This window comes from Petaurus breviceps, unplaced genomic scaffold (genome assembly GCF_028583685.1).
Source record: "Petaurus breviceps papuanus isolate PSGF00001 unplaced genomic scaffold, PetGlider_PUasm1.0 90865, whole genome shotgun sequence".
Taxonomy (NCBI): domain Eukaryota; kingdom Metazoa; phylum Chordata; class Mammalia; order Diprotodontia; family Petauridae; genus Petaurus; species Petaurus breviceps.
In genome coordinates, this window is record NW_027187367.1 from 9009535 (window position 1) to 9018654 (window position 9120).

Here is a 9120-nt window from a genome sequence, read left to right on the forward strand (position 1 = left end):
AATTTTAAATTTTAAAATCAGCATAACTGATCATGCATAAAAGTCTAGCTATGTATGCAATGTTCCACAGCTCTGCAAGGGGTTTGGCAGAAGGTGTCCAAGTGTCTTCTCATCTCTCTTCTTCAGAGCCATGCTTGTTCTTTAAAATTTTGAGAAATTTTTTTTTGGGTGGTGGTTTGTTCCTTTTTGTTTCCTGAGCTCTGCTTACTTCACTCAGTCAGTTCATGTAGGTCTTTCCATGCTACTCTGTATTCAACACATTCATCATTTCTTCCAGTGCAGTAATATTCTAGTACACAATTCATCTAGCCATTCCCCAATCTATGACCATCTACTTTTCCCCAATTCTTTATTACCATGAAAAATAATTCTAATACAAATATTTTGGTCTATATGGGGAGTTTCTTCTTATGAATGACCTCCTTGGAGTATTAGCCTAGTAATGGAATCTCTGGGCCAAAGAGAAAGGATATTTTCATCATTTTCCAAATTTCATATTGGAATGGAAAACTCATTGGAATTCCACAATCACAAATTGCTTTCCAACATGGCTATACTGACTTACAGATCTACAGACACTAATGTGCCTATATTCCCACAGCCCCTCCAACATCCTTTGTTAATGTGCAGGATGCGAGGTAAAATATTGGAGTTGTTTTGCTTTGTATTTCTTTTATTATCTTGGATTTGGAGCATTCTTTCATGTGGTTATGGATAGTTTCTAAACCTGCTTTGTTGGTATTCTTAGAAGTAAGAATAACAAGCTCAATAGTCTTTTTTAAAAAGGTTTTATTGATGAGTTTTGTTTTCACACAATAATCACTTCCCAGTAACACCCCCACCTCTACATTCATTGTACATTCCCTTAAAAAAAAACAATTAAGGAAAACCATGTTATGGTGATTATAACTAACAGAGAATATCACACTCTTCTATCCTTGCAGCTCACCATTTCTTACTAGAGGAAGAAAATATGCCTTAACACTTCTCAACTGGAGCTAACATGTTAGCTAAGTGGAACAGTGGATAGAGCTCTGTGTATGAAGTCAAGAAGATCTAAGTTCAAATCTGGCCTCTGACACTACTTGTGTGACCTTGAGCAAGTCATTTAACTTCTGTTTGCCTTAGTTTCCTCATTTGTAAAATGGGGATGATAATAATAAATAATAGTACCTGCCTCCCAGAGTTGTGCGCATCAAATGAGATAATAAATATAAAGTGCTGATAAATAATAATAAAATAAAAATAAATATAAAGACTGATCCAAGTAACCAAAAAGGTAGTTGCAGCTTAATTTTGCATACTTGTTAGGTTTGACATTGTAAGTTATTTACTGCTTCTTAGTGACTAATCTTCTATATTTAGGAAGGAAACATTTGGTTTCTATTACTTTTGTCATGAGGCAACTGATTTTTATTTTTACTTTTTCACCCTTGGCAAACAGAAGACTTGCTCTCTGGGAATAATGGTTCTATTAGGATAAAAATATGTGGAAAACCACTGTATTTCGCAAATTTGGAAATTTGGTAAAGTCTCATTCCTGTTGAAGAAGAGTTGTTTGTTTTCAAAACAACTTGTTACTGGAGCTCTATAACTTGAAGCAAATTTTGGTATAAATCTATATTTATTCAACAAATGCCTTCCACCACCCTCTACCTTTCCTGTCAGTAGAGCGTCAGGCCTTCTACTTTTTTTTTTTCTAGAGCAATGTAAGCTTCTCAAGGTCAGGAGCTGCTATGTCTTTGTATCACCAACCCCTAATATAGTACCTGGTGTATAATGGGTGCTAAATAAAAATGAATTGACTTTTGAATGAGGTACAGAAAAACAGAGGCTATCCTTAAGATGTCCAAAAACTGGGAAATAACTGAACAAAATGTAGTATATGATTGTGTTGAAGTACTCTTGTGCTATAAGAAATGACAAGCAGGATGCTCTCAGAAAAATCTGAAAAGACTCACATGAACTGAAGCAAAGTGAAATGAGCAGAATCAGGAGAACATGGTACAGAGCAACAGCAATATTATATGATGATCTACCGTAAATGACTTAGATATTCTCAGCAATACAATGATCAAAGACAATCCTGCGGGTGGCTAGGTGGTGCAGTGAATAGAACACCGGCCTTGGAGTCAGGAGGACCTGAGTTCAAATCCAGCCTCAGACACTTAACACTTAACTAGCCCTGTGACTTTGGGCAAGTCACTTAACCCCAATTGCCCTCCAAAAAAACCCCACCAAAACCAAAACCCAAAAAAAGACAATCCTGAAGGACTTATGATGAAAAATGCTACCCATTTCCATAAAAAGAACTGATGGAGTCTGAATGTAAATAGAAGCACACTTTTTTTACTTTATATTTCTTGGTTTTTTTTGGGGGGGAGGGGTCTTGTTTTCTTTCACAACATTGCTAATATAGAAATATGCGGCTTTTTTTTTGGCTTCCAGCTCATGGTGGTGAAGGTGCAACTTCTTTCGGTCGTCCCGAATCCGGGTTCATCCGACACCGGCAGCCACCCCGCAGCGTCCAGGCCAAGTCTCCACCTTCGTCGCCACCATGCCGCCCAAGTTTGACCCAAATGAAATTAAAGTCGTGTTTTAAAGGTGCACTGGTGGTGAAGTTGGTGCCACATCAGCCCTGGCCCCCAAAATTGGTCCCTTGGGTTTGTCTCCCAAAAAGGTTGGTGATGACATTGCCAAGGCAACCGGTGACTGGAAAGGACTAAGGATCACAGTGAAGCTTACCATTCAGAACAGACAGCCTCAGATTGAGGTTGTGCCTTCTGCCTCAGTCTTGATCATTAAAGCCCTAAAGGAACCTCCTCGGGACAGAAAGAAGCAGAAAAATATTAAACACAATGGAAACATCAGTCTTGATGAGATTGTCAGCATTGCTCGACAGATGAGTCACCGGTCCTTGGCAAGAGATCTCTCTGGAACCATTAAAGAGATACTTGGGACAGCCCAGTCTTTGGGCTGCAACATTGATGGCCGACATCCTCATGATGTCATTGATGACATCAATAGTGGTGCTGTTGAATGCCCAGCAAGTTAAAAGCTACAAAGGAGACTGTTGCAATAAATTTTATATTTGACAAAAAAATAAAAAAGAAATATGCGTTGCATGCCTGAACATGCATAACCTATATCAAATTGCTTGCCTTCTCAATGAGGGGGGAGAGGAGAGAGGGAGGGTATTTGAAACTCAAAATTTTTTAAAATGAATGTTAATTGTTTTTATATGTAATTGCAGAAAAATAAAATATCAAAAAACTTTTTAAAAGAAAGATACCCTCCTCCTGGAAATGCTCACTTCAGTCAATTTGCCATCATTTAAGTGCTTCCTTTGTGCCAGGCACTTTGCTAGATGCCAGGAATTCAAGGACAAAAATGAAACAGGACCATCCCATAAGGAGATTACATTCTATAAATTTAGTAGAAAATATGTATATGCACAAATATTCATAAAACATATACAAAATCAATGCAGGGTACTTTCAAAAGACAAACACTAATAACTGGGCGTGGGATCAGGAAAGGCCTTATTAGGATATGTCACTTAAGCCAAGCTTGAAGGAAACTAGGGATTCTAAGAGACATAAGTGAATAAGAAATGCATTCCAGGGAGACAACCAATACAAATGATGATGAGATGAGAAGGGAGATGGAAGGAATGTCATATATGAGGAACAGAAAGGCCATTCTAGCTAGACTGTAGCATGTGTTCAGGGAAATAATGTATTGTAAATTTGAGCGTAGATTTGACCCCAGTTGTAAAGGACTTCAGATGTTAAACAGAAGAGGGACCTATATTTGATCTGAAAGGCAATAGGAAGCCACTAGAGATTATTCAATAAGGGAATGACATGACTGTTCCCCAAGCCTGCAATTCTCTGATTCCTCATTTCTACCTCTTAGTTTCCCTGGCTTCCTTTTGGACTTGGCTCAAATTAAAATCACTTCTCAGAGCCTAGACCCCAGCTAGAGCTATGTTTCTGGCTGTAACACCTAACAAGACATCAACAGTACAAGCAGTGAAATAGAAACCATTGCCTCAGGACCAGACATGTCACTTTGTTTCCACAATACTCAAATTGTTTCTTCCTCACAGCTTGCAGTATTTTCTCCTTGACCTGGGAACTCTGGAATTTGGCTATAATATTCCTAGGAGTTTTCTTTTTGGGATCTTTTTCAAGAGGTGATCTGAAAATTCTTTCAATTTCTACTTTGCCCTCTGATTCTAGAATATCAGGGCAATTTTGCTTGATAATTTCTTGAAAGATGGTGTCTAGGCTCTTTTTTTGATCATGGTTTTCAGGTAGTCCAATAATTTTTAAATTATCTTTCCTGTATCTATTTTCCATGTCAGTGGTTTTTCTAATGAGATATTTTACATTGCCTTCTAGTTTTTCATTTGTTTGGATCTGTTTAATAGTAAGTATCTTGATTTCTCATAAAGTCACTAGCTTCCAATTGCTCCAATCTAATTTTGAAGGAATTAATCTCTTCAATGAGTTTTTGAAATTCCTTTTCCATTTGGCAAATTCAGCTTTTTAAGGCATTCTTCTCCTCATTAGCTTTTGGCCCTCTTTTGCCATTTGAGTTAGTCTAATTTTTAAGCTGTTATTTTCTCTTCAGTATTTTTTGGGTCTCCTTTAGCAGGCTACTGACTTGCTTTTCATGATTTTCTTGCATCATTCTCATTTCTCTTCCCAATTTTTCCTCCACTTCTCTTACTTGATTTTCAAAATCCTTCTTGAGCTCTTCCATGGCCTGTGATCAGTTCATATTTTTCTTAGAAACTTTTGATGCAGGAGTTTTCACTTTGTTGTCTTCCTCCCATTCCATGCTTTGATCCTTTTTGTCCCCAAAAGGGAATCAATGGTCTGATTGCGTTTCCTCTGCTTGCTCATCTTGCCAGTCAATTACTTGACTTTTGAGCTCTTTGCCACGGTAGAACTCTGCTTCCAGAGAGGAGAGCTTTGTCCCAAATCACTAGGGTAATTGCAGCTGCTGGAGCTACTAGGAGGGTGCCCTCTCTGCAGCCCTGCAAGCTGTGGTACACTGGCCACACACCCCAGGACCACCACCCAAGACAGTGATCCAGATCCAAGCAGGTCAAAGTGAGAGTGATTACCCTCTGAATGGTCGCTTGGTCCCCTACCATCTGCAGGCCAGGAGCTCTGGAAGCAGCCACACTGTAGCAGCACCGCCTCCACTTCTCACCCTGGGGGCAGGGGCAGGAGAGTGCTCTTCCTTCACCCTTCCAACAGAGTTCCCCATTGACCTTTTATTTTCTCTTTGGTGTTTACGAGTTGAGACATCTGGAAACCTCCACAGCTGCCAGCTATTCACTCTCCTAAAGTCTACTCTGGCCACTGCTGGTCGGGGCTGCCTTGGGGCCAGAACCCCGTGGCTCACACAGGACTGCGCTAGGTTCCCAGTTCACTACGCTAGACCTTTCCTGTCAGACTGCAAGACTGCCTTCAGAGGGGATTTGTTTCTATCTGTCACATTGTAGGTTCTGTAGCTTTAAAATTTGTTTAGAGTCATTTTTTTACAGGTATTAGAGGCGGTTGGAGCTGGAACCCATGCCAAGTTTGTGTTTTTACTCCACCATCTTGGCTCTACCCCCAGACATATCACTTTGGGAACTTGAACAAAAAGAGCCCAAAACTAACTCATTTCAATTGGATACCCTACAGCCAGAAAAGAAAGACTCATGCACCCTGGCTTTTGTATATGAAGATATCCAAGCACTGAACTCCTCCTGGGGAGGTCAATTTAACCTCATCACTCCTAAAACCCCACCCCAGATGTTCCTACTTCTTCTCCATGCTATCCTGGGTCTTTCATTGCTCTTCATCATTTTGATGTTATGACAATTCGTCCTGGAACCCTCTAGAGGCTCAACACCAACACCATGAAATCCATGCATGTGGCCCCACACTTTGTACAAATTATAGATTGGTAAGGACTGGCTTCTGGACCTTGCTCCTTCTTATTACTAAATGCAATTAGAGCAACTCCAACTGCTCAAGATATTGTCATGTTTCCTGTCTGCTACAGGGTATGTGAAATTCCATCTTCCAATACCAATCTCCTCTATGACCAACTCAGAAACCAACCAAGGCCCTGACAAGCTTTGCCAGTGTTTTATGAAGAATGCCTATCTCCAGAGCTACCTTTCTATCAAGTCTAGAAAAACCTGAAGCAGCTCCTCTTATCTGCTGATACTTTCACTCAGTCCTCTTTCTAAAGGAGGAATTTATCAGGACACCAATACCAATTTCCTATGAAAAAGCAGGGATCCAAAGAAGAAATAGGAAAAGACATATCCAGCTTTTTCCTTTACAGAGGTGGGAGGGCAATTGGTGTGGCACACTGAATATTTCTACAGGTTTTTTAATTGTGTTTATCAGTGTTGCTGGGTTTTTTTCCCTTCCCATTTTTTCCCTCTGTAACAAATATTATTTGTTATATGAAATAGCTCTGTTGTAGAGGATGGGGGAAGAATGCTGGGAGAAATTCTGGTCATGGAAAAAACAAAAGATATCAATAAAAATTTACTTTAAAAAGAAAAAAAGACTCAATTCAAATCCCAATTTCTGCAGGAAGCCTTCCCCTCCCATATTACCTAGCATTTACTCTGTAAATATCATATATGTACGTGGTTAATGACACATTTTCTCCCTCAATTGAATGTATACTCCTTGAGGTCATGGACTATCTTTGCCTTTTTTGTATCCCCAGGGTCTGATGTTTAATGATAGCTGACTGACTGACATGATATAGGGATACCACCTTAGAAGTCATATGGAAGATGGATTGGAGAGGAAGAGACCAATTAATAGCTAGCCTATATAAGATGCTGAAGTGTATACAATAGGGATAGAATGCCCTAGAGTTGGGAAGACTCATCTTCCTGAGTTAAAATCTGGCCTCTGACACTTTCTAGCTGTGTGACCCTGGGCAAGTCATTTAACTCTGCCTGCCTTCAGATATAAAACACACATTTCTCTCTCTGGAAAGCTGGAAAGGCTTGAATACCTTAACTGCATTGCTTCCAAGACAATGAACTTGCATCCAGGGCATAGACTACATTCACACAGTTGTTTCTACTCTCTCAACCATTTACAATTCCCCAAAGGAGTAAAAGGAGTTAAGAATACTGATGATCAGAAAGGATGGAACTGTCTACTGAGGGAAGGGGCTTTTGCACTGGAAGGATTTGTATAAAAAGAGAAGCAAACGTTCTACCATCACCTGTCTGGAAGTGACGACTAAAACCAGAACTGAGGGTCTGAGAGAGTCAAAGGTAGAAGTTTTTATTAATCTTCTCTGGGTTGTTACCCTAGCTCATAGAGCTTTTGCTGTGGAAAGAACTCTAACAACTGAAGAAAATCCAGTCCTTAGCCCAGCCAGCAACTGAAAGACTGTGGTTTCTTTACTAAGAGTGAGCCCAGCAGGTCACCTTATCCAGTAGTGATGCCAGACAGGCTCTCTGCCCAGTCTAGTGGTTGTGGGAGACCTGTGTCTTCTACACATGGACCCTGCTACCTTGTACACACTAAGTGAACTTGTGGGTTAGTGCACCCCTGGTGTTGGGGAAATTATTTATACTTATTATTCTTATAATATCATTTTAATAAATTCCTTTGCTAAAAAATTAACTTTAGCAGTTAGTCTCTTGGCTGATTATTAAGGAGAGGTGGTAGGTGTTCATGAGCTCCTGCTTAAGATGATAGCCAGGAAAAAGGATACCCCTTGGAACCTTGGGATTAGTAATTACTACCCCTCTGGGGACCCACAGTAGCAGTGTGAATTGGTTGAGTGAGCTCCAAGGGAGTGTTAACCTGAAATAAAGAAGACTGACAAAGAAGCAAAAACTAGGATCTTTAGTTAAGGCAAGGGAATTGCAATTTAGGGTCATCACCTAGCACCAAGGTACTGGAATGTCCAAGGAAGTAGAGGGGTGCAGGGTTAAATATACTTCAACAGGGAGGGAGTCTCATGGGATGTACAACTCCAAGAAGCTGTTACATAAGCTGTTTTTATTTTTTTGCTTTTTGGAGGGGGAAAGGTAGGGCAATTGGGGTTGACTTGCCCAAGGTTACATGGCTAGTTTTGTGTTAAGTGTCTGAGGCTGGATTTGAACTCAGGTCCTCCTGAATCAAGGACCGGTGTTCTATTCACTGTGCCACCTAGCCACCCCAATAAGCTGTTTTTCAAAACAGCTGAAAGTCCATAGAGAAAGATGGGGGAAACTGGGGTGGGGAATGACATCTGGTCAGAACAGCAGGTTTAAGCTTCAGGTACAGCAGCTGGGAAATTGGTTTGTACCTGCTTCAATCATGAGGTCAGCTGGGATCAAAGTGCCATAGCCCCTTCTGATGTCTAGAGTCAACATTCTTTTTTTTTTAAACTGGTTTCCATAGGATCAGACAAGGTCAGCAGCTACATTCAACAGGAGCATTACACTTATAAAATAGACTACCCTGGCCCCCTCTGTCAGAAAGCCAAGTAAATTAGGTTTCACTCCTCTCCTAGGGTTCTCTTATACCCTTAAGGGGACTATCGGTCTAGGTTCTCTGTCATTGACTTCAGCTCCCACTAATGGTGTTCCTTCAATTGTAAGAAGCAGTCCCCTATACTCCAGTTCTATTAGCCATTAACAGTCAGATTAACTTTTACACACACAAAAATTTACTTCAGATAGGCATAATCACAAATACATAAACATACCCCCCAAGATGTAGGAGGTATAAATAAACAAATTTACTTCCCCAATATGTGGGACATGTAATTTGCCATCTTTCCTGTTCTACCTCAGTCTCTGGGGAGGGGAAGAAGATTGGGCTCATAGTTTAACTCAGTTCATATAGAGCACTGCCCCGTTTCCATGTCCAAAATCCTGCTTGGGCTTCAGGCACCATGGCCAGAAGTCCTGGGCAACTTAGCTTCTCAAGGCTTCCTTGCCTGCCTGGCTAGCTGGCAACATCATCCTGCTGGCAATGCTGGCTCCAAGGTTACCATCGTTCAAACTCCCTATACCTTGAGGATCATCTGAGTAACCTGGAACAGAAAACAAACAACACAGAACAGAAACAACCCCACCCT

General features: G+C 40.5%; 1 pseudogene; it reads left to right on the forward strand.

Moving 5' to 3' along the window:
* Positions 1-2426: 2426 nt before the first annotated feature.
* LOC138150313 (large ribosomal subunit protein uL11 pseudogene) lies at positions 2427-3114 on the forward strand (annotated as a pseudogene).
* The last annotated feature ends 6006 nt before the right edge of the window (positions 3115-9120 follow it).